The sequence below is a fragment of the Oryctolagus cuniculus genome, chromosome 2, assembly GCF_051225735.1.
Source record: "Oryctolagus cuniculus isolate XC-2025 breed Fujian yellow rabbit chromosome 2, ASM5122573v1, whole genome shotgun sequence".
NCBI lineage: Eukaryota > Metazoa > Chordata > Mammalia > Lagomorpha > Leporidae > Oryctolagus > Oryctolagus cuniculus.
In genome coordinates, this window is record NC_142868.1 from 12,713,363 (window position 1) to 12,737,983 (window position 24,621).

Consider the following 24,621-nt stretch of genomic DNA (forward strand, 5'->3'; position numbering starts at 1 on the left):
TGAAAGGATAAAAACAATATTTATCTACTTTTTTTCAAATCCTAAAAAGAGATGTTCACACTCTTTTAATCATTATGACATCTCATAGAAAAAGCTGAAGAAAAGTCATTGTATCAATTAGTGGCCATCAAAGTAAATTCTCCACAACCCAGGAAGTGAGGTTCTGCTGAGTATTTCACATTCTAACTTAACAATCCTGATCAACACAAGGTCTCCATGGCTTCCATCAAAAGCACAGTGATTTCTTCCAAAATAATACCTCACCCTGTTCCTTATACTCATGGGCGGAGTGCCTAGAATGAATACATAGGAACTTCGCTTACAGATGACAAGACCTAACTTGTCATCCCACTGCTGCCAATGCCTTGCAGGGTGATCAGGAACCTACTGTCCGCTCATTCACAAAAACTTTCAGAGCATCCACGAAGTACTAGGCTTCCTACTATACCCTGTGGGTAGAGCTGGACACAAGCCCTGCCCTTGGCACAATCTATAGTAGGAGTCAGACACAAACCAAGCAAGCTCACAAGCACCTGCACATTAGGCTGAATGCTGTAACCCCGTGGCAGGCAGACTCTCCGATGTCCCCCTGTCTGACTCTCAGGTGACTCACACTATCTAGATTACATCCTCTGTAATGAGTGTGAGCTCAGGCAATGCCACGGCTGAGGAAGAACTTCTAAGATCAATCCCATTCACAATAGCTACAAAAACAATCAAATACCTTGGAATAAACTTAACCAAGGACATTAAGGATCTCTACGATGAAAATTACAAAACCTTATAAAGAAAGAAATAGAAGAGGATACCAAAAAATGGAAAAATCTTCCATGCTCATGGATTGGAAGAATCAATATCAAAATGTCCATTCTCCAAAAGCAATTTACAGATTCAATGCAATACCAATCAAAATATCAAAGACATTCTTCTCAGACCTGGAAAAAATGATGCTGAAATTCATATGGAGGCACAAGAGACCTCAAATAGCTAAAGCAATCTTGTACAACAAAAACAAAGCCAGAGGCATCACAATACTAGATTTCAGGACATACTACAGGGCAGTTGTTATCAAAATAGCATGGTACTGGTACAGAAATAGATGGATAGACCAATGGAACAGAATAGAAACACCAGAAGTCAATCCAAACATCTACAGCCAACTCATATTTGATCAAGGATCCAAAACCAATCCCTGGAGTAAGGACAGTCTATTCAATAAATGGTGCTGGGAAAACTGGATTTCCACATGCAGAACCATGAAGCAAGAGCCCTACCTTACACCTTACACAAAAATTCACTCAACATGGATTAAAGACTTAAATCTACGACCTGACACCATCAAATTATTAGAGAGCATTGGAGAAACTCTACAAGATATAGGTACTGGCAAAGACTTCTTGGAAAATACCCCAGAAGCACATCAGTCAAAGCCAAAGTTAACATTTGGGATTGCATCAAATTGAGAAGTTTCTGTACTGTAAAAGAAACAGTCAGGAAAGTGAAGAGGCAACCAATAGAATGGGAAAATATATTCACAAACTATGCAACAGGTAAAGGGTTGATAACAAGAATCTACAAAGAAATCAAGAAACTCCACAAAAACAAAACAAACAACCCACTTAAGAGATGGGCCAAGGACCTCAATAGACATTTTTCAAAAGAGGAAATCCAAATGGCCAACAGACACATGAAAAAATGTTCAAGATCACTAGCAATCAGGGAAATGCAAATCAAAACCACAATGAGGTTTCACCTCACCCCGGTTAGAATGGCTCGCATTCAGAAATCTACCAACAACAGATGCTGGAGAGGATGTGGGGGAAAAGGGACACTAACCCACTGTTGGTGGGAATGCAAACTGGTGAAGCCACTATGGAAGGCAGTCTGGAGATTCCTCAGAAACCTAAATATAACCCTACCATTCAACCCAGCCATCCCACTCCTTGGAATTTACCCAAAAGAAATTAAATTGGCAAACAAAAAAGCTGTCTGCACCTTAATGTTTATTGCAGCTCAATTCACAATAGTTAAGACCTGGAACCAACCCAAATGCCCATCAACAGTAGACTAGATAAAGAAATTATGGGACATGTACTCTATAGAATACTATATAGCAGTCAAAAACAACGAAATCCAGTCATTTGCAACAAAATGGAGGAATTTGGAAAACATCATGCTGAGTGAATTAAGCCAGTTCCAAAGGGACAAATATCATATGTTCTCCCTGATCGGCGACAACTAACTGAGCACCAAAGGGGAAACCTGTTGTAGTGAAATGGACACTATGAGAAACAGTGACTTGATCAGCTCTTGTCCTGACTGTTGATGTACAATTTAATACTTTATCCATTTTAGTATTTTCTCTTTGTTTTGTTCTAGCACTATTGGTTGAACTCTGTGATTAACAGACAATTATTCTTAGGTGTTTAAATTTTAACTGAAAAGTGATCCCTGTTAAATATAATAGTGGGAATAAGTGAGAGAGGAGATGTACAATTTGGGACACACTCAATCGGACTTGCCCCAAATGGTGGAGTTAGAATCATGCCAGGGGATCCCAATACAATCCCATCAAGGTGGCATGTACCAATGCCATCTCACTAGTCCAAGTGATCAATTTCAGTACACAATTGATCACACTGATAGGTCTAAGAGTCAAAGGGATCACATAAACAAGTCTAGTGTCTGCTAATACTAGCTGATAGAATCAAAAAGGGAGAGAACAATCCATCATGGGAAGCGGGATACACAGTAAACTCATAGAATGGCAGATGTCCTAAATAGCACTCTGGCCTCAGAATCAGCCCTTAACGCATTTGGATCTGGCTGAAGATCCCATGAGAGTATTTTAGGCATGGAAAGCCAAGACACCCTGAAAAAAAAAAAAAGGAAGACTTAAATGGAAGATCTCTGTGAGTGAGATCCCAGTGGAAAGAATGGGGCCATCAAAGAAGGAGGTACCTTTCTCTGAAGGGAGGAGAGAACTTCCACTTTGACTATGACCCTGTCAGAATAAGATCGAAGTTGGCAAACTCAAAAGGCTTCCATAGCCTTGGAAACTCATGACTAGAGTCTAGGGAGATTACTGACGCCATAACCAAGAGTGTCAAAATGTTAAGTCAACAACAGGAGTCACTGTGTACTTACTTCTCATGTGGGATCTGTCCTTAATGTGTTGTCCAATGTGAAATAATGCTATAACTAGTACTGAAACAGTATTTACACTTTGTGTTTCTGTGTGGGTGCAAAGTGATGAAATCTTTACTTAATATATACTGAACTGATCTTCTGTATATAAAGAGAATTGAAAATGAATCTTGATGTGAATGGAATGGGAGAGGGAGCGGGAGATGGGAGGGGTGTGAGTGGGAGGGAAATTATGGTGGGGGAGCCATTGTAATCTATTAACTGTACTTTGAAAATTTATATTTACTAAATAAAAAATTTTTAAAAAATGAGTGTGAGCTAAACCTACGCATGCCTATTCCTCAATCCAACAATGTAAAATCCCTGATTATTTCCTCATTTCCCTTATTCAGTCCATCAACAAGTCCTACAACCTCTTTTCACACAATGTATCTCATATCTACCTACACCTGTCCACCTACATCACCCTAACTCAGGCTCCCAAAATCTCTTGCGCATCCAGCCTCAGTCATCTCCTTAATGCTTTCTCTCCTACCATTTTACTGATACTCTCCCCTCCTCCTCCTCTACTCAACACACATGAGGGTATTTGAAAGAGTTCATTGAAAATGGAATTTAAATACGCATTTATTTTTGGTGCAAAACAATTTTGAAATTCATGCACAGCTTTTTCCATAATATATATTTTTCATGAACTTGAAGAAGAACCCTAGTATGCATGGATTTCAGGAAATTTTTGCACCAAAATAAACTTACTTTCTATGAATGTTCTGAAGTACCCTTGCATATAGTTATCATAAGATCTGCCTGAATAATCCTTCCAGAATGTAAGAAATGCCATGCTATTAACCCACTAAAACCTCACAATGACTTCTCACTTATTGGTAAGTCTATGCGAACTAGGCTCTGCCTGCTTGGGTTGGGAAGATGATGCTGAGGGCACAGTTGGTGCAATTGTTGCCCGTCCTAATACCTCAAAGCTGACCAAAGGCCATTGATCTTTGCTAATCTGAAATATCAGGCTCTATCTTTTGGGGTCTGTTTATCAAAGATATTTTCTTAAAAAGATATTTCCCAAACAGAAATGGAAAGCCAAGTTTCACTTTACACAGATAGAGCCCAGTTTGGGTTCTACTACAGTCAACAACCAGATGTACATTTAGAGAAACATCTGTTCCAATCAGGTTGCAAAACAAACCACCTCAAAGAGAGCTCTCATCCTAAATCCATTTCTGAAGGGGAAAGGAAATAATGGAAAGAAACATACAACAGAAATTGCAGAGACAGACAGTGAATTAGATGGATAACACAGCAGGAACTGCAATAGTTGGAGGTGTTGGTTGGAGGATTGCAGATAGCAGAGGTGTGAAGACTGGACTCCATGTGTTTCAACAAGAAGAGGTTTGGTACCTGAGACTTTGGGGAGACTTCTTAAAAAGTCATATTCAATTCCTAGATATATACTTCAGTATCATGTTTCACCCTTCTAGATTCACATTCTAGCTCTTCCTTCCAGTTACTGCTGAAACATTTGTACCCTTCAATGAAATTTAAAGAATCACCTTGTTTTCAGCTACATTCATTTAAGGAGATGAACACCAGAAAAGCTGCCTTTGACATATCTTCAAAAAACTGCTTCTGGAAATTTTTTGCTATACAAGTTCGCTGGTTAGAGCATTAAGATGGAATCCCAATTTTGATTTTGTTTTTATGTTGATTGACTAGAACATGTTTTTAATCGTTCTTTATGTCCCACCAGGAAAATGCTCTTGATATCTGATGAATTCTATGAAACCAAACTCAAGAATGTGGACAAAGCTTCCTTTTTTGCATCAAAACCCATTCACAGAAATATATCTTAGTGTAATCAACAGCCTTTCATGAGGACTATTATTACCAGCAATGTTATGACTGTTTTATGGGGGAGGTCTACAAGAAATATATTTTACTGTTCTTAAATTTTATTTTTTAATTTATTCACAAGACAGAAAGAGAAAAAGGCACAGACACAGAAAGATATTCCATTTGCTGGATCATTTCCCAAACACCCTCAAGAGTCAGGGCTGGGCCAGGCTGAAGCCCGGAGCTAGGAATTCACAGTATCTCACATGGGTGAGAACCATTACCTGCTGCCTCCTACAGTCTGCATTAAAAGAAAGATCAAATGGGAAATGGAGCCAGGACTTAAACACAGACACTTGATACAGGGATTTAGGTGTCCCAAGTGGTGTCTTAGCTGCTTCACCAAATGTCTGCCCTTTTTCGACTGTTTCAATTGCATGTAAGAAACCATACATTCATTCTATCTGCTAACATTTACCAAGCATGCATTCTGTATCTGATTCTGCCTGTATCAGATTCTTGGTTACATGCTGAAGGTACCAAAATAATTCATAGTCTCTTCTAGAGTTCCTGTCTCCAGAACTCACCATCTAGTGCAAGAGTTGATGTAATAAATAGACCCTAAAGAAGGTGATCCCTTATGTTTCCAACTTCTGCTATTCATGACCTTGTACAATCTCCTTCCCAGAGTGCAGGGGGTATAAGTGGCTTGTTCCCAATCAGTACAAAATACACATGTGACGTGATGTGTATGTATCACATACAAGTCCTTTTCGTAGGCTTGATGAAGTAAGATGCCATGTTGAGGCACTCCTTAGTACATGACCTGGACACAGCCTTCAGTTGACAGCAGCAAAACACCAGTGCCTTCTGCTACAGAACCCAAGAAAAAAAAAATCCTGCCAGCAAACTAAATAAGCTTGGAAGTAAATTCTTCCCCAGTCTGACCAACACCTTGATGACAGCCCTTTAAGACTCAGCAGAGGGTGTTTGTTTTCACATCACATGTCAGTGACTGGGTCTTGCCGGCAGCGATGGCAACAGCTCTGGGGTTTGCATCTCGGGCTGTACAGCCCCGTTGCTGCTCAGCCCTGGTGTGTACGTACAGAAGCCTGGTTAGGATTCTCGGCACCATTTTCTGTTTCTGCAACCAGTCAGCGCCCCCTTCCCGGGCCCTTCTGAAGAGGCAGGGCTCTAACAGCACTCTGTTTTCTACAGGGCCACTGATGAAATACCACCCAAAAGACCCAGAGTAGACTGCTGTATTCATCAAGTGAAAAACAGCCTCTACAACGCTGCCAGCTTATTTGGATTTCCATTCCCACTGACCACAAAGCCCATGGTAACTTGTTTTTTAATGGAACACGGAATGTGTCCTCTTCAGAAGAGGTATAAGAGTATTTTCAGGCTCTTCATCTTGTGAATTGACAGGTTCTGGATCCTGGAACATACGGAAATTGGGCAATAAATCTCCTAATGGAATAAGTGACTATCCAAAGGTCAGAGTGACGGTAACCCGAGATCAGCCACACAGAGTTCTGCCTTCCTTTGGTTTTACCTTGAACTCAAAAGGCTATAACAGAAGACCAGATAGCTGCCGTCATAGCAAAGGCAATCCAGAGAGTTCCTTAACATGGAAACCTCAGGAACAGGCTGTAACCGAGACAATTTCTACAGAGGGTAGCAAAGGTCTGAGGCGTCCTATCAAAGGTTATTAGAACAACTTAAAGTAGTCATGGAAATTCTGTCCTTTCTGTAACTTCTAATCATCACAGTTCTCAAAGAAGTCAGTCCAAAGGCTGGGGAGAGAGAGCAAAATTACGGAATCAGAACAACTCAGCTTGGCCCAGAACAACATAGAGTTGCTGAAACAAGGGGATGTCTGTGTCCAGTGAGAAGTGAAAAAGGGTGTTTAAAAGGGAAACTTTCTGATGCATTAAAGATGGCTGGCATCAGACTTGATAATGAAGGTAGGAGGGGACACCAGCTGGAGAAGTTGGCTCAACTCCGCCTGGCAGTGGAAGCAATGGCTTGCTCAGGAGGAGAACGCCAATACTTGAGACAAAGGAAAAGAATTGCTCAAGCAAAGAGAGGGCTAGGAGAGTTGATGATCTCCTTGAATTTACAGAGGACATGGAAAAGGAAATCAGTCATGTCCTAGGCCATGGACCACAGGATGAGATCCTAAGTAGCACTTTCAAATTTTGAATTACTCAAGGAGATATCCAGACCTTAAGGAACTGGCTCAATGATAAAGTCATTAATTCCTATAAGAATCTTTTGGTAGAAAGAAATAAAAAGCAAGGCTATCCAGTACTTCATGCATTCAGTACTTTCTTCTATCCTAAATTAAAGTCTGGGGATTACCAAGCAGTAAAAAGATGGACCAAAAGGGTAAATCTCTTTGAACAAGAACTTATCCTGGTGCCTATTCATCGAAAGGTACACTGGAGCCTGGTGGCAATGGGCCTAAGGAAAAAGTGTCACAAATATCTGCATGCTTTGGGGCAAAAGGGCCACAAGATCCCTATCCAAAGCCAGGAGCCAGGAGATCTGCGAGATTCTTCTTCAGTATTTCCAGCATGAAAGTAAGACCACAAGGAACATCGATCTGAATCTTTTACAGTGGACCTACCGCAGCATGAAGCCACATAAGATTCCTCAACAGTTGAATGGGAGTGATTGTGGAATGTTTGCTTGTAAATATGCAGATTATATTTCTAGGGGCAAACCTATCACATTTACTCAGCACCAGATGCCTCTCTTCTGGAAGATGGTGTGGGAAATCTTTCATCAGCAGTTGCTGGGAGAATGCCCCGCCTGGTCCCCCAGCTGCTGGTGGTCTTTCACGGACATTTCCATATACCTCGTGCATTGCGGGTTAAAAGGTCCCTGCATCACTTCTGTTCCCGCACAGGCACTGAACTGTCAGAGCATGAAGGCCACCATCCTGACTTGGGGTGCAGAGGGCTGCTTGTAAGCCTGTTTGTAGGGCCATGCCTGCTCAGAGCCCTGGACTACTCAACCCGCACAAGAACAAACACTAATTAATATGATTTTTAAAAAGATTTATTTCCCTATGAATGTGAGAAATGCAGAATTTATTCTACAAATTTTTTTCTGTGTTTGTTCACATGTATTCATTTGCTCACTCATTTGCAAACATAATGGGCAGTGGCTATTTTACACTGCTTTTTACAGTTAAATGGTTTAACAAGTAATTTAGAATTATTTCTGAAAGGAATGTTGATCAAGTTGCCATTCCTGCAAAAGACCAGGAGAGAAATCAGTGGGGGGAGGCAGGAAGTGGTAATGGCTTCTCCAACCTGGAACAGTAGTTGCCAACTTGAAGTTGGATTTTTTTGTTTTCTTTTTTTCTTTTATTGAGACTTAAAAATGCCAGGAGAAATAAAATGCTATGGTATAGGACTTTGGTTGCTTCTCAGAAGAAGTCTGACACTACAGCATTGGCACAGTGGCGTGGAAAAGTGGAACTATGGCCGGGGGACTCTGGCCATCCGAGCATCTTCAGAAGAATGTCATGGTCATCTTACAGAGACTTCCCTTTCTGGAAATGAGGTGACTTGGCTTACTCTTGGAACTGCACCCAAAGTAACTGGGTACCCTAAATCTTCATTTTAGTCCCAGATCTGGTTGATTATAAACCTCAGAATTGTCAGGTCTGGCCTGAGCTGTTGATTTCAAAAGATAGTATTCAATTTAAATCAGAATTTTTGTCTCCTAAATACTAAATCAAAATTAAGTTTTGTAATCATTAAGATTAACATCCTCCCACTCTACTCCCACGGACATTTGTGGAAGAAATTTTAGTACTTGGCTCTCAGGTTGCCAGTTACATAATAATCTATTTTGCATATGAAAGGTTGTGTTTAACTTTTTTTTGTTCTGAAAAACCTTACAGATGTGGTTATGCATTTTAATTTCAAAAAGTTTAGAATTGGTAAGAACATATTTTGCAAGGTCTAGTGCCTAGTGTTGCTTTTTTGATGTAATAAAAGGTTGTCTGGTAAAAAAAAAAAAAAAAAGACTCCACAGAGGACCTACCTAAGTCATACCTGGATTCTTGGCTCACAGAAACTGTAAGATAATAACTACGTGTTGTTTTCAGCTATTGAATTTGTGATGATGCATATTATACAGCAACAGAAAACTTACGTGGCCAGCAAACTGCAGTGGCCTACTGCCAGTTTTTATATGACCTACAAGTGAAGAATGATCTTTATTCAATGGCTAAAATGTCAAAAGAATCATCTCTTGGGGCTGGTGCTGTGGAATAGCGGGTAAAGCTGCCGCCTTCAGTGCCTGCATCCCATAGGGGCACTGGTTTGAGTCCTGGTTAATCCACTTAAACCATCCAGCTCTCTGCTATGGCCTAGGAAAGCAGAAGGTAGCCCAAGTCCTTGGGCCCCTGTACCCACGTGGGAGACCCAGAAGAAGCTCCTGGCTCCTGGCTTCAGATTGGCACAGATTCGGATTGGCCGTTGCAGCCAATTGGGGAGTGAACCAGCAGATGGAAGACCTCTCTCTCTGCATAACTCTGACTTTCAAACAAACAAATCTTTTTAAAAAATGATCTCTCTCTCTTCCTTTCAAATAAGCACAAAATAATAAAGCAAATAATTTTTTAATGGGCAGGCATTTGGTACAGTACTTAAGATGCTGTTTGGGACCTCCACATCTCATATTGGAGTATCTGGGATTAAATCCTGCTCTGCTTCTAATCCAGTTTCCTGCTACTGCACGCCCTGGGAGGCAGCGTGTGATGACTCAAGCACTTCAGTCCCTGCCACTCACCCTTTCTTCAACCTTGGTGGTTATGGGCATTTGGACAGTAGGTCAGTGAATGGAAGATTTTTCTATGTCTGTCTCCGCTTTCTTCTCTATACTGCTCTGCCTTTCAAATAAACCAATATTCAAAAGTCAAGAGAATATCTTGTGACACATGAAAATTATATGAAATACAAATTTCAGTGTCCATAAATAAAATCTTACTGACAGTCACACCCACTCACATAGGTGTTATCTGTGGCTGCCTATGTGCTACAGCAGCACAACTGAGTGGGTGTACAGAGACCACATGGACCACAGAGCCTAAGATATTAGCCATCTGGCATTTTCAGTAAGAGACATGCTGGCCTCTGAGCTAAGGAAGGCGTGAGTACACAAACATATTCATTACAAGTCAGCCTGGAGGAGGAGCTCAGAAAAGGCTTGGGAGCTGAGTCCTACTGCTAAGCAGAAATATTTAAGATGGAACAAGGAGAAGGGTATCAACAGGGGGAGGGATCAAAAGTGGAAAAATCATGGAGATATGAAAGGTTTCATTGGCCAGAAAATCTTTAAAAACTCCCAAAAGTCTAGGGTCCTCCACACTGTTTTACATCTCAAGAGATTTCTGAAGCCCTTATTAAGTGATATTAAATAAGACATGAAACTTTGGGGTAACTATTGCATATAATAGGATCTGCAATTGAGCCCATACTTTTAAATTGATATTTATTTTAAATTATTTTAAATTGATATTTAAATTGATATTGATTTGTAAAAGATTCTTGGTCAAATTATGTCACTCTCGCTGCTACTGCCTAAATGAGTTTGGTTATGCTGTCCTAGCCTATTCCCAAACACAATAAAATCCACAAGCTTTTGCTCTCTAAACTGAAAGCATTCTTATTGTGTTGCCATTCTTCGTTGTTTTCTATGAGAGACAGGGACTCTGCTACTGTTTAGTTGCCACAGACCATTGTCTTTTACAGAGTTACTTAAAATATAGTTTCACCTCATTTTTCTCAAGTGCTTGACTCCTATCATCTCTCATATACAAGTCAGTTCACCTGCAGGTGCCATAGAAGTATGAAAAAAAGACACAAAATCAAGAGTTCCATTTGGGGAATATCAACTGCCTGGCCCCAAGAGACCTTGTGCGATGAATTTGTTAGTGTCTTGCCTCTAGCTCAAGACTAGAATCTCTCCATTATAGTGTTGCATATCTACTGCATATGATCATTATTGCCATTATTATCACTATGATACTCTTGGGTTTCATCAGGGATATAGAATTTGTACCAAGTCACTGCATGCTCTGTGACTGAATGTTACAACATTTCTGTGTCTGTATGACTGGGGTATAAAGGCTCTTCTGCCTTCCGTTGCCTGCAATCCTGTAGCCTCTACACTGCCCATTTCTAAATCACTGAGAGCTTTAAAAGAAATCTGGGTCTTTAAATTGTGTGTGAAACAACCATCTGTTGGCAAAGAGAAAGGGTCTAAAGCTTCCTTTGGTTACTTAAATGACATGAATTTAGTGTCATGGATTGGAGCTCCCTATTTGGATTTCTCAGAAACCCTTAATCCTACTGCTTCATTGCCAACTGCATCCAGGTAGTGGAGTCCATCCTAAGTGACAAGTCACCACTCTGCTCTTGAAACTCTCAGAGACAATGCAGTGTGTATTCCAAGGAGAAACTAAGCTCTGTCATGCAAATTATTGATATTCACTCTACATGTATGTTTACAGATCATTCTGTCTACATTATATATGGTAAAAATTTCTAATCAGTGTCCTGTAACCAGGACCCAAGTTTGAGAAACTTATCAAGTAAAAGAAACCAATCAATGGTCCCACCCTGCCAGAGCTCTATGACTTTTTTATTTGACAGGTAGAGTTACAGACAGTGAGAGAGAGAGAGACAGAGAAAGGTCTTCCTTCCGTTGGTTCACTCTCTAAATGGCCACTGCAGCCGGTGCTGTGCCAATCCAAAACCAGGAGCCAGGTGCTTCTTCCTGGTCTCCCACACGGGTGCAGAGGCCCAAGCACTTGGGCCATCCTCCACTGCCCTCCTGGGCCACAGCAGAGAGCTGGACTGGAAGAGGAGCAACTGGGACTAGAACCCAGTGCCCATATGGGATGCCAGCACCTCAGGCAGAAGATTAACCAAGTGAGCCATGGTGCCAGCTCCAAGAGTTTCATGACTTTTACAAAACCTCAACAGTTATAAGTAGCAGCAACCCACAGGGTATAAATCATGGATGTCCAGTTGCCAAAGAATCCTCAGATGGTCATCATATCCCAGCCTCCCCCACGTCCCCAAGGCCCGGCACAGCTGAACTGCCTTAGCTCAAGAGACAGGGACTGACATATTCTTATTCATTGGTTGGAAAAATATGAGAGATAGGAAAGAAGATATAGTGGGGCATTATTTTTGATCAAAGATAGACATAGTGGTCAACTGTCCTGATTTGCCCAGGACTGGGGTAGGGTTTCCTGGATTGCAGAACTCGTCGTGCTGAAAACAGGGAAGAGCCAGGCACACGAAGATGAGTTAACAACCCCATGTAGTACATGAATTGTGGCCACAAATTTTTAAAAATCCATAGCTCTACTGAAAATGAGGGAGGAAGATGATTATCTGAAAACAGCCATGAGACAAAAGCACACTAAGAGGATTGGAAAGTTTTGTCAATGAATACCAGATTCTCTGCCCCATTTCTTCTAATCTCCCAAGCCTTTTTCTCCCAGTTCCACATCTATCCCATTGTACTCTACAAAAGCCTCAGCTGTTGGTGCCCTTCCTTTTAAAGGCTCAGCACAGAAAGGATCACACGTGTGTGTATGCATGTGTGCAGCTCAGGAGCACCAACAAGAAACACACTTTGGCAGACACTACTACCAGCACTTCTTTTATCCTTACCATTCTATCTTAATCTGTTCATGATGATATAACAAAACACCTCAGACTGGGTAATTTATAAGTGAAAGAAATGTATTTCTCCAAGTCCCAGACTCTGAGAAGTCCAAGATCAGTTTGGGTATCTGTCGCTCCCCCTCTTCGTGGAGGAACGACACAGGACCCTGCGCTGTTCTTTCGTCTGCTCGGCCCTCCCCGGGTTTGCTGCTGGTTCTTCCCGGGTTGGCTACTATCCCTTCCACCTCCGTGGAAGGGCAGTTCCCCCTGGCCGCATTCCCCACTTCCGCAGGGGAGCGGCACACCGCCGGCCGGCTCGTCTCGGGGGCTGCACAGGTGTTCCCTCAGATGTTCCCCTTAGATGTTCCTGGTGCATGCCGTCTCTCTCCTCCTTTATAGTCCTCCTCCACCAATCCTAACTCGGCTGCCCACACGCCGAGTACGCTGCTCTCCAATCAGGAGCAAGTCCTACAGTTTATTGGTTGAACTGGAGGCAGCTGTGTAAAAGCTGTTTACTTCTCTCCCAGCGCCATACTGTGGGAGAGCAGATGCATAGAATAAGTCTTAATTCCAGTAACTCAGTCTAGTCCGGATTGCTCCCCACAGGTATCTGGCGAGGGTTTGTCGTCTGCTCCCTCTTCTTGCGTGTCCTCACAAGATGGAAGAGACAAACACAGTTGTCACATGGCAGCAGGATACAAAAGGAACCACTGGCTGTCTTCAATCTCTTTTATAAGGACACTAATCCCATTCAAGGGGACAAAGCCCTCCTGACCAAACCAGTCCTGCTAAACACCTTCCTTCTTAACACCATCACCTTGGGGCTTCAATGCCAATGTATGAATTTTGGAGTGTACACAAACGATAGCACTCAGTGTACACCAGAATCAGCCCGAGGCTCAGAAATGAACTTTATCTGGTAAAATAATGTTTTGCCACGTAGTGTCATGGATATTACAAATAAACTTCACTCAGTGAAACTGATGATAATGAAAAATATATGAGTTTGTTTAAGCATTTTGGGGACACTCCCAGCTATAGTCATTTCTTAGGGTTGCCATGGCAAAGTGCCACAAACTGGTATTTTAGATGGCTTCAAATCACAGAAACTTACTCTCACAGCTCTGTTAGGCTACAAAACAGGAACCAAGGTGTCAGCAGGGCCATGCTCCCTCTGAGCTGCAAGATGATAATGCTGCCTCACTTCTTCTGAACCTCCAGGGGTTCCTTTAGTGTCCCCTTTGGCTGGGAGCTGCATCCCTCTAATCTCTGCCTCCATCTTTACAGTTATTCTCCCTCCATCTGCCCCTTTCCTGTATGTATTTCTTTAAGATTTTTATTGAAATGAGAGGTCGAGTTACAGAGAATAGAGAGAGAGAGGCAGAAAGGTCTTCCATCCACTGGTTTACTCCCCAGATGGCTGCAACAGCCCTGACAATCTGAAGCCAGGAGCCAAGGGCTTCTGGGTCTCCCACACAGGTGCAGGGGTTCAAGCACTTGGGCCATCTTCTACTGCTTTCCCATGCCATAGCAGAGAGCTGCATCAGACGAGGAGCAGCTGAGACACAAATCAGAGCCCACAGTGCCACAGGTGGAGGCTTAGCCCACTACACCACAGCGCCGGCCCCTCCTGTCTCTACTCCAGTGAACAATATTCTCAACGCTCTGCTGTTTTCATTTCACACATTCTTCCTGAATGAGCCATTGTCCTCTTCTGGTTTTAATCCACTACTCCAAGCTAGTGACCCCAAAATCAGGTTTCCCTAAGTTTCAGATTTGCATGCCCAACACCTGCTGAATGGCTCTGCCTGCATGACCATGGGAAGCTCAAACCAGTGTACTTAAATCGGTCTCATTCCTTTCTGCTGTTGTCTATTCTTCCTCTAGGATTGGTCTTGGTAATGGCTGCACTAAATGCCCCATCATACCAGGCAGAAACTTGACCAATCCCCTCCTCTCCCACACAGATCCAATCAATCTCTAAGTCCTCAAGTTCACTTTTTCTCTTGATTCTGGTGCAAAGGCTCTGTTCTTGCCAGTTCTCGCCTGTGCTGCTGCAGATCATCCTTTTGCCTCCAGTCTTAGCCTCCTCTAATATGAGCTCCACACAGCCAACAACTTTCTAAAAAGTGCATGGCTGTGCCATCTACTCAAAGCCATGCAATAACCCAACTGCCTGAGAATAATTTCTCAACCTCAGCATTACTGACATTTACAGCCAGAAATTTTTCTTGTGTCTTTGCATTATGGGGTGGAAGTCTGACCACATCCCTGACCTCTGTCCACTAGATAACTGTAGCACCCCTTGCATTGTGATAATCAATAATGTCCCCAGACGCTGCCAAATATCCCACAGTAGCTGCAAAATCATGTCCACTGACCTAGAAAACAAAGCCAAAAATCTCTAACATAGAAAAAATAGCATTTCATCAGCTGGCCCCTGGCTACTAGCCAAGCCTTTCTCTTCCCATGTGTGCCTAATGCCCTATGCAAGTCTTTACAACTACAGCTAAGAAACTGCATCATAATGAATTCTGCTAGTGCCTACTTTTCCCATGAACTATGAGCTCCTTAAGTGTGGAGCACCTCTATGTATATTCAAACTGGTGCCTGGCAATTAGTAGGTATTTAATGTTTCATAAATGAATAGATGAAATGAAGAGATCTTGGAAACAAAAACAACTCTGGCTTTTGTGCATATTATTAATTACTCTGATGAAATACAGCCACATTTTTTCCTCCTCAGTTGTTGAGCATTTAATCAAAAGTATTCTGTGTTACTGTCTATTTCACAGTGTATGCTATATTTTCCCAGCTAGGGTATAGGATCTTTCAAAACAAAGATCTTTATTTAAAGCATCTTTTCTAAGTCTTATCTCCTCTAATACAATGCTAAGCCCTAACATAGCTTAACATAGACTTTAAGAAACACAGCCACTATAAAATGTTTACCCTGTAATGAAAGTCTGGGTAGAATAGTTATCAAGCATATGAATTCTAGGGTCCAAGAACCCATTTCCAATCCTGGGTCTTTCTACCTCTAGCTCTACAATCATTCAACTGTTATTTATAACTCATGCTTCTCCTTGATACAAAATAAAGAACGTAATAGTACTTAATTCATTTGTGTGCAAAAATCATCCATTACATATCAGGCACTGTTTTTAGCATAGCCTGTACAACTAAGATCAAAACAGCTTCTTCCTTGAGATTACTTTTTATATAGTAAATATGTAGCAAATATTAAAATTGCAGATAATGTTAGGTGCAAAAATATACCAGGACATCGGATATCATAATGGGGATGTAGGAATAATCTTAGAAAAAAATCTCTAAGAAAAGTCTTATTGAGGGGATGAAATTTCACCTTCTAAACTACAGAGAGTCATTGTGAAGATAAAGTGAAACAAAACATGCAAAATGCCAAATAGAGTGAAAATCATACACTATTTACTGGTGCTATTAGAGGGGACACCCACTAGAGGGCAATACTGTTCATTGACTATTTGCTGAGTACAAGGCACTGGCTCAGGACATCACAGATCCTTTTCAAAAGCATTGAAGGACAGACATTATTGGCTCCATTTTCTAAGACTGAGGCCCAAAAAGCAACTGACCCTGGGGTCCTGTAGCTTGTGAGTGATGGAGCCATGAGGGGCTGGCTGACATCAAACCTGTGCTTCTCCCATTAAACTGTGCTGCTGCTCTCTTCCCAAGACTCCCTTCAAAGACCACGAAAAGGGAGCTTAGCAGCAGAAGATCAATAAGTAGGAGGGGGAGGCAGAAAGTTCCTCATGGAAGTTCAGGTTCACAATTTGAGTCAAAAGGCACTGGAGAGCAATAGAAGGCGCCAGCCCCTCTCCTCCTGGGGGAAAAGCCTTAGAGCTGCTCTCAGGGAGTTTCCCGCCCTCCTGGGCATGCAGGTCTCTGAGATTCCCAGGAAGTCAAAGCCCACAGGGACACTTCAACCCCATGAACCAAAACTGACAGCGGCACTTCCCCCAGCCCCTCCTCCCCACCCCTCACAGCAGAAGTACGTAGAAAAGCTCACTTTGTGAACCCAACAGAAGACTTTATGTTCTGTAAACAGCATTCTGGTTTGTCCCACCTGACATCTCAGATTCTGTTCAGAGCAGTAAAGGGTCCCGGTAAGCATCAACGCCAGCAACAATAAAGAGCCCTGGGCAAGAAACTAACTGAGGATGGGAGGAAAATGAGAGACAAATGTCGCCCTGAGGAGAAATTAACCACTTGTGTCCTGAAAACTTTCCATCCCCTATGACTTTGCAGACAAAAATAAAAAAAGGGGGAGGGGGGGATGAACTCCCAGCCAGTTCATTCAGCCACCCACGGAACATTCCCTGAGAAGGACAGGAAGACACAGACATCCGACTCATTGTTAATTTACATTTTGCATTTTAGCCAAGAGTGACCACAATTACTATAGTATTTATTGTAAAAGCACATACCCATATTGTTCATATTAACATATAAGGTACTTCAAAATCTTCATGGAAAATAGAATTAAAACATAACTATTCTTGTGAAAACATTTTTAAATCTATTTACAGTTTTTTTCAAATATTCATTTTCTGTGAATTTTCTGAAGAGCATTAGGAATACTGATGGACTGGTGAAGGTTTGCCAGCTCTCCCGGGTGGGTGGGAGTGGAGGTCTCGTGTACAGCATTTGCCCATCACCATGGGCTGTTTGCCCCTGACCAGTTTCACACTCCCAAAGTGAAACAAGGAGCTGGAAATAGGTGCTCATACCAGTCAGCTCTCGAAAGCCAGTGAGAGCCAGCTCCAACACTGCTGAAAACAAGAAATTTGCCACTCATGTGTTTTTTCCTCTCTGGCCCAGTTTCTAAAGAGGCAAAACTTAGTCCACAAATTCCAAATTAAGAAAGGAGCACGGTATAACAGAAAAGTACAAAATGAAATTTAGGTTCCCCAAGTTCTAGGCTTAAGTGTGCCACTGATGTAGATCTTGGGCTGTCCTGGGTCCCACGCGAAGCCCGAATGTCAGGACTGCAAGGAGGGATTTGGAGTAGATTCACAGCTTTCAACCATGGCTATGATATGGGACAAGTCAGACAGATAGTTTAAGTTCATGGGCTGGAAGCCACACCTCCCCCATTCCATGTTATCATATCCATCTACCTGTCAATCAGATGACGTCTTCCCCAGGAAGCCCTTCCCTTTACTGGAACGTGGAGGCATTATATAAACATACCACATAACGCTTCTGTTTTCTAAGCTCAAAAGAAGTCAGGTAAAACGGCACAGGCTGTCTCTCCTCGTGGACCCACAGTGAGAGGGTATGAAAATCCCTCGTGACCTTTCCTGGCCCACTCTCCCTAGATAAAGCCCACATGTACCTGTGTATTCTTCTACTCTGTAAATAAACCTTATCATGCTGCACATTGTGTTTGTGCCTGTACTTAGAATTCTCCAACTAAAAAGAAAGGGTCTGGAATAGAAATTTAGAACCAACCTAGCCCACAACAGCTGCACATTTGAACTACGAGGGTTTGTCTTTTCACTACACTGCCTGGATTCCACCAGCTGCAGAGAATTATTCTGAGGGCTTGCAGGAGACTTTCAGGCTCTTCCTTCTTTTAACTTCATAAGTGGTTCTTACATATAGATAAAGCTGCTGAAGAACTGAACTGTTTTCTCTTTAAGGCATCTTGTCAGTTTTGTATCCATAGTAACTTGCATCTAACCAGTGGAACAAGGCAAAGATGATGGAATGTCACGCCCATGGTTCTCCTACACTGTGTGATGACACCTTGCTGGCCGACTTGCTATGGCAACTTGCTGTCCTGTGGCCTTGTTTTGAACTGAATCCAGAGGGCATCAGGGAGAGAACCGGGGGAGGCACCTAGGACTGAAAGCAGCCTCTCGCCAACAGCCGGCCAGAGGCTGGAGGTCTCAGCCTGCAGCACAAGGAGACGAACATGGCCAACAGGGTGAGTGAATTTGGAAGCTCATCCCTCTCTAGCAGAGTCTACAGAAAAGGCTGCAGCCGGTCTCACACCTCAGTGGGAGCTGCAGGAGAGCTGGAGAAGAGAAACCAGCTCAGCCATGCCTGGACCCTGAGCCACAGACGTGAGATAGAACGTGCATGTGTAATCTTAAGCTGCTAAATGTACTATAACTTGTTATGATGCGTAAAAACACAATACAGGTACTTCAGAAATTCATGGGAAAATGGAATGAAAAGGTTGTCGCTCCCCCTCTTCGTGGAGGAGCAACACAGGACCCTGCGCTGTTCTTTCATCTGCTCGGCCCTCCCCGGGTTTGCTGCTGGTTCTTCCCGGGTTGGCTACTATCCCTTCCACCTCCGTGGAAGGGCAGTTCCCCCTGGCCACATTCCCCACTTCCGCAGGGGAGCGGCACACCGCCGGCCGGCTTCCTCGGGGGCTGCACAGGTGTTCCTTCAGCTAGATGTTCCCCTTAGATGTTCCCTGTGCATGCCGTTTCTCTCCTCCTTTATAGTCCTCCTCCGCCAATCCCAACTCGGCTGCCCACACGCCGAGTACGCTGCTCTCCAATCAGGAGCAAGTCCTACAGTTCATTAGTTGAACTGGAGGCAGCTGTGCGGAAGCTGTTTACTTCTCTCCCAGCGCCATATTGTGGGAGAGCAGATGCATAGAATAAGTCTTAATTCCAATAACTCAGTCTAGTCCGGTTGCTCCCCACAAAGGTAAATTTATTTTGATGCAGAAACGATTTGAAATCTATGTATAGTTTTTTTCATAAAATGCATTTTCCATGAACGTTTTGAAGACCCATTGGATACCTGGAAACACTGGAACCTGACTCCTGCTATTGAGCTGGGATATGAAGAAATCAACTCACACTTCCCTTTGTAACACCAGGGCGTCACTAGTCACACTGACAGATAACTGACAGAATCACTCACTTCTTTAAATGTTTCAATTTGTTTTATTGAATCCTTAAGTTTTATTTATTCAAGTGTGTAGATTTTGTGGTCTCACATCAATACATCCTATAATTGTTATATATGCATATATAAATATCATAAATCATTAAATTTTATAAAGTTTATGTCGTAAGCTTTACCATATCTTTGAGTGGCATTGTTATTGTATCTGTGTTCTATTGCTGAATAACAAATTACCACAAGTTTACATGCTTAAAAAACACACATTTATCCAAAAGAGACAACAGGTAAAAGTATCCAATTGTCCATCAAGAAATGAGTGGGTAAACATAATATTCACAAACTTTGCCATATTTTCCAGCCGTCATAAGAAAGAAGATTCTGATACAGACCAGTACCGGATGAACCTTGAAGACAGTAGGCTAAGTGAAATAAGCTAGTCACAAACAATGATTTCACATGAGGCACCTAGAGTACCTAGAGTAATCACATTTATGGAAACAGTAAAACAGTGGTAGGGGCCAGCGCTGTGGTGTAGTGGGCTAAGCCTCCATCTGTGGCGCCGGAATTCCATATGGGTGCCCGTTCGAGTCCCGGCTGCTTCTCTTTCAATCCAGCTCTCTGCTATGGCCTGGGATAGCAGTAGAAGATGGCTCAAGTGCTTGGGCCCCTGCACCCATGTGGGAGACCTGGAGGAGGCTCCTGGCTCCTGGCTTCGGATTGGCTCGGCTCCAGTCATTGTGGCCATCTGGGGAGCGAACCAACAGATGGAAGACCTTTCTCTCTGTGTCCCTCTCTCTGTAACTCTACCTCTCAATAAATAAATCTTAAAAAAATAACAGTGGTGGTCAAGGATGGCAGGATAAAAAATAAGAACCAAACAGTACCTCTATTATCCTTTAAGATCTATCTGACCCACCATTTTTCCAGTTTTATTTTTATTTAAAAGGCAGTGTGACACACAGAGAAAGAGGGAGAGACAGAAACAGAGAGATTGTCCATTGTCGCTCCCCCTCTTCGTGGAGGAACGACACTAAGCCCTGCCTAGGCTTCATATCCGAGTCACGGCACCATTATGTCGCTCCCCCTCTTCGTGGAGGAACGACACAGGACCCTGCGCTGTTCTTTCTGTCTGCTCGGCCCTCCCCGGGTTTGCTGCTGGTTCTTCCCGGGTTGGCTACTATCCCTTCCACCTCCGTGGAAGGGCAGTTCCCCCTGGCCGCTTTCCCCACTTCCGCAGGGGAGCGGCACACCGCCGGCCGGCTTCCTCGGGGGCTGCACAGGTGTTCCTTCAGCTAGATGTTCCCCTTAGATGTTCCCCATAGATGTTCCTGGTGCATGCCGTCTCTCTCCTCCTTTATAGTCCTCCTCCGCCAATCCCAACTCGGCTGCCCACACGCCGAGTACGCTGCTCTCCAATCAGGAGCAAGTCCTACAGTTTATTGGTTGAACTGGAGGCAGCTGTGCAGAAGCTGTTTACTTCTCTCCCAGCGCCATATTGTGGGAGAGCAGATGCATAGAATAAGTCTTAATTCCAGTAACTCAGTCCAGTCCAGATTGCTCCCCACAGTCCATCCACTATTTGACTCCTCAAATAGCCACACCAGCCAGTTCTGGGCCAGGTCAAAGCCAAGAGCCAGGAACTTGAGCCTGGTCTCCCATACACGAGGCAGGAACACAAGTACTGGAGCTATCATCCACTGTGCCTGTTCCCAGGCACATCAACAGAAAGCTGGATTAGAAACGGAGCAGCTGAGACTTGAACTGGCACTCAGATAGAGGAAGCCAGCGTCACAAGCACCAGCTTCACCTGCAGTGCCATAACACAGGCCCTGAGAGTTGCTGTTTAATGGGGGTCAAGATTCTGTTGGGGAGGTGAAAACGTTCTGGAGATTGCTTATGCAATAACGTGAAATACGTAACACTTCTGCACCGTACACTTAAAATAGTAAAGATAGTAAAGGCTGGATTATGTCTATTTTACATTTAAAAAAAAAGTTGATTGCAGAAAATATATTCAGCAAATTTACTATCAGTTTCCACGGACCAGGAGCCCAGGCAAAGCTTAGCTGGGTCCTGTGCTCAGAGAAAGCAGGTGTCAGCCAAGCTGCTTTTCGGCTGGAAGTCCAGCTGAATCCACTTCCAGGCTCATTGGCTATATTCCCTGGAGCTACATGACTGCGGTCCCTGTTCCCTGCTCCCAGCTGTCGCTCCTGGAGATTTCTGCCACACTTCCTCGCCATGTGGTCCTCTCCTCGGACTCTCATAGCATGGTCATTTTCATCCTCAGCTGGTAAGGCAGTGTCTCCTTTCAGGCTGCTAGGAAAGAGTCTGACACTTGTAGTCTAACACAGGGAGTGACAGCTCTCACCTGTGTCAGCCTCCGTTGGTTACAGGCAGCTCACAGCCCACTCTCCCCCCATTCAAGTAGAAGGGATTACACAAGGTTGGGAGCCACCTCCGGGTGTGTCAGTCATGGTTGTTGACCCGTGGTATGGATGAGAAAACTGACACCATCAAAGTTCTGAGACAACTCCAACCGCTCACAGTCCACAAACAGATTCAGTGAGGCTCTCCAGCTAGACTTTGGAAAGCAATTTCCAGGCTCCACTTACTCCACATACTTATAGGCATTAAAATATAAGTGTAGGCACATTACAGTGTGGATGAGTTTACTTGAACCTTCGGCGACTCATGAATTGGGCACCAGATCACATACTTCCATGCTCCAAGGCATGCAAGAGCAAAATTTTTATAAGGAGTTTGTGGAAGCCAAAGAAAATATATTTGATTGGTTAAAGTGGAAATTCCCTAGTTAGAAGTTAGTGGATGGCTCCTGGGGCCAGTGTTATGTTGTAGCCAGTAAGGCAGCTGACTGTGGTGCTGGCCTCCCATATTGGCATGGGTTCGAGTCCTGGCTGCTCCACTTTCCATCCAGCACCCTGCTAATAGCCTGGGAAAAACAGATGAAGGATGGCCCAAGTGTTTGAGCCCCTGCCACCCATGTGGGAGACCTGGATGAAGCTCCTGGCTCTGTCTTCAGCCTGGCCCAGCCATGGCTGCTGTGGCCATCTGGGGAGTGAACCAGCAGATGGAAGATCTCTCTGTTAACTCTGACTTTAAAATAAATAAATATTTTAAAGAAAAATGTTAATAGGTGTCTTCTGATTGAAGGTGGCTCCCAGTTAGATGTTGCTGGTAGTTTCTGGCGAGTTACGCTTACGTTTCATTTTACTGTTCACAGTGGGCTGAGTTTACTTACATTAGGAACCCCAGGCACTAGAGATCTCTCAGAGAATTGAGATCAATTAAATTTTTTTAACAGAAGCTAATAAGCATTCATTGGAATGGCAGAGAAGCAGCCAATCTGCTTTTACTGGTGGCTGCAAAGATTTGCAAACATTAACAATGGCCCTTGAATACCAAGAGCAAGGTGGCTGGCCTCTGTTTTTTGTTCCCCCCTTGAATTTGATGTCAGTGAGCAGGACTTCAGGATCCTGTTATAAAGTCTGTTCTTGTTTGCAATACGTTGAAAATGTAAATTATATCTTATCCCCAAAGACAAAGATGATCACTTTAAAAATACATGTTTGGCCAAACCTTTCAAAGGAAACTCTGAACTCTGACTCGTTAAAACTCAGTTCTTTTAGAAGTGAGATTTAGGATTCTATCAGAGAATCTTCTGATACACCCAGAATGCATAGCACTAACTACTGGCTCAGCCTCAAAGAAAAGCTTCCAGCAAAGTCAGCGGAGGTAAGGACGCATAGAAAATGAAGTTAACAAAGCAAGATGAACACAAATTTTAATGAAGTCAGTTTGGAATTTATTTTTTCTTTGTATTCAACATTCATTTTGTTATTCGACAAGTCTTCTATAAAGATCTCCGCCCTCCAAACCTGCCCTGAGAAGGCACCCCGTCCCCATGTGCTGGAGAGAATTCAGGAAGCTTTACTACGGTCATGATATTCAGTGCAGAAAAAGAAATTATTTCTCATCCTTGCCAAAATAGGAACTCTCCAAATTGTTATTTTGCATGTTTATTCTCATCTAATAATGATGATAGGGTATTTGAGGCATGAAAACCTCAACTAACTTAGAAAACATTAGTATTCTATCAAATGTATGTTTTCTGACAGAATGTCTAAAAATCAGGAGTGAAGGGTGAACTGGAGTAATAGTCACCTTCCTATATCAAAAGAAAAGATCAAATAACACACCACAGAGAAAAACCACATGCTTTTGTTTCTCTCTCTCTGTGTGTGTGTGTGTGTGTGTGTGTGTGTTTTATTCCAGAGGCAGACACATAGAAATCTCCCATTTATTACTTCACTCTCCAAATGGCTGCATCAGCCAGGACTGGGCCAGAGTGCAGCCAGGAGCCAGGAACTCAATCCAGGTCTCCCACGTGGGTGGCAGGGACCCAACTACCTGAGCCATTTTCTGTGGGCTCTCTGAATCTACATTAGCAGGAAGCTAGAATTAGGAGCTGGAAGCAGCACTTGACCCAGGCACTCCAATATAGAACACAGACTGTCAATGCCTGTCTTATCAGTTAGGCCAGCTCTCACCCCTGATTCAAATTAAGTATGAAATCTTTGCCTCTTGAGTCCATTTCCTCATCAGATCTACCAAAACATGCTATAGTGAATAAAAGTTTATTTTTTTGGAATCAAGATGGCAAAGCAGATGGTTCTAAATAAATATGATACAACCCTTCCAGGTTCTTTAAATCAATAGTGTTGGGTCAGGTCTTGGGCAGGAATACCCAGACTATGGAATTGGGAAGCAGCTATTTTTGTCACTGCTTCCTTTTAGAAGCACTGCACCCTTCAGCTCTGATTAGTGCCTCCTCCTCTCCCCAAAGTGAGAAGAAAGCAGTATAGCCCTCCTGCACATTGTCATACCAGTCAGCTAATAAGGAACACACATAGCTGTGATAAGTGCAAGACCTGTCACTTACCATGGGGATGAACTGCTAAGTGGGCTGAATGTGCAGACAGAATGTGTGGTT

At 43.1% G+C, this 24,621-nt stretch overlaps 1 long non-coding RNA gene and 1 pseudogene across 5 annotated transcripts in view; one reads left to right on the forward strand and one right to left on the reverse strand.

The window, feature by feature from the left end:
* LOC127486441 (uncharacterized) overlaps window positions 1-24,621 on the reverse strand; it is a 620,188-nt gene that overhangs the window by 535,673 nt on the left and 59,894 nt on the right. The window lies entirely within an intron of this gene.
* LOC100355604 (sentrin-specific protease 2 pseudogene) lies at window positions 5,995-7,969 on the forward strand (annotated as a pseudogene).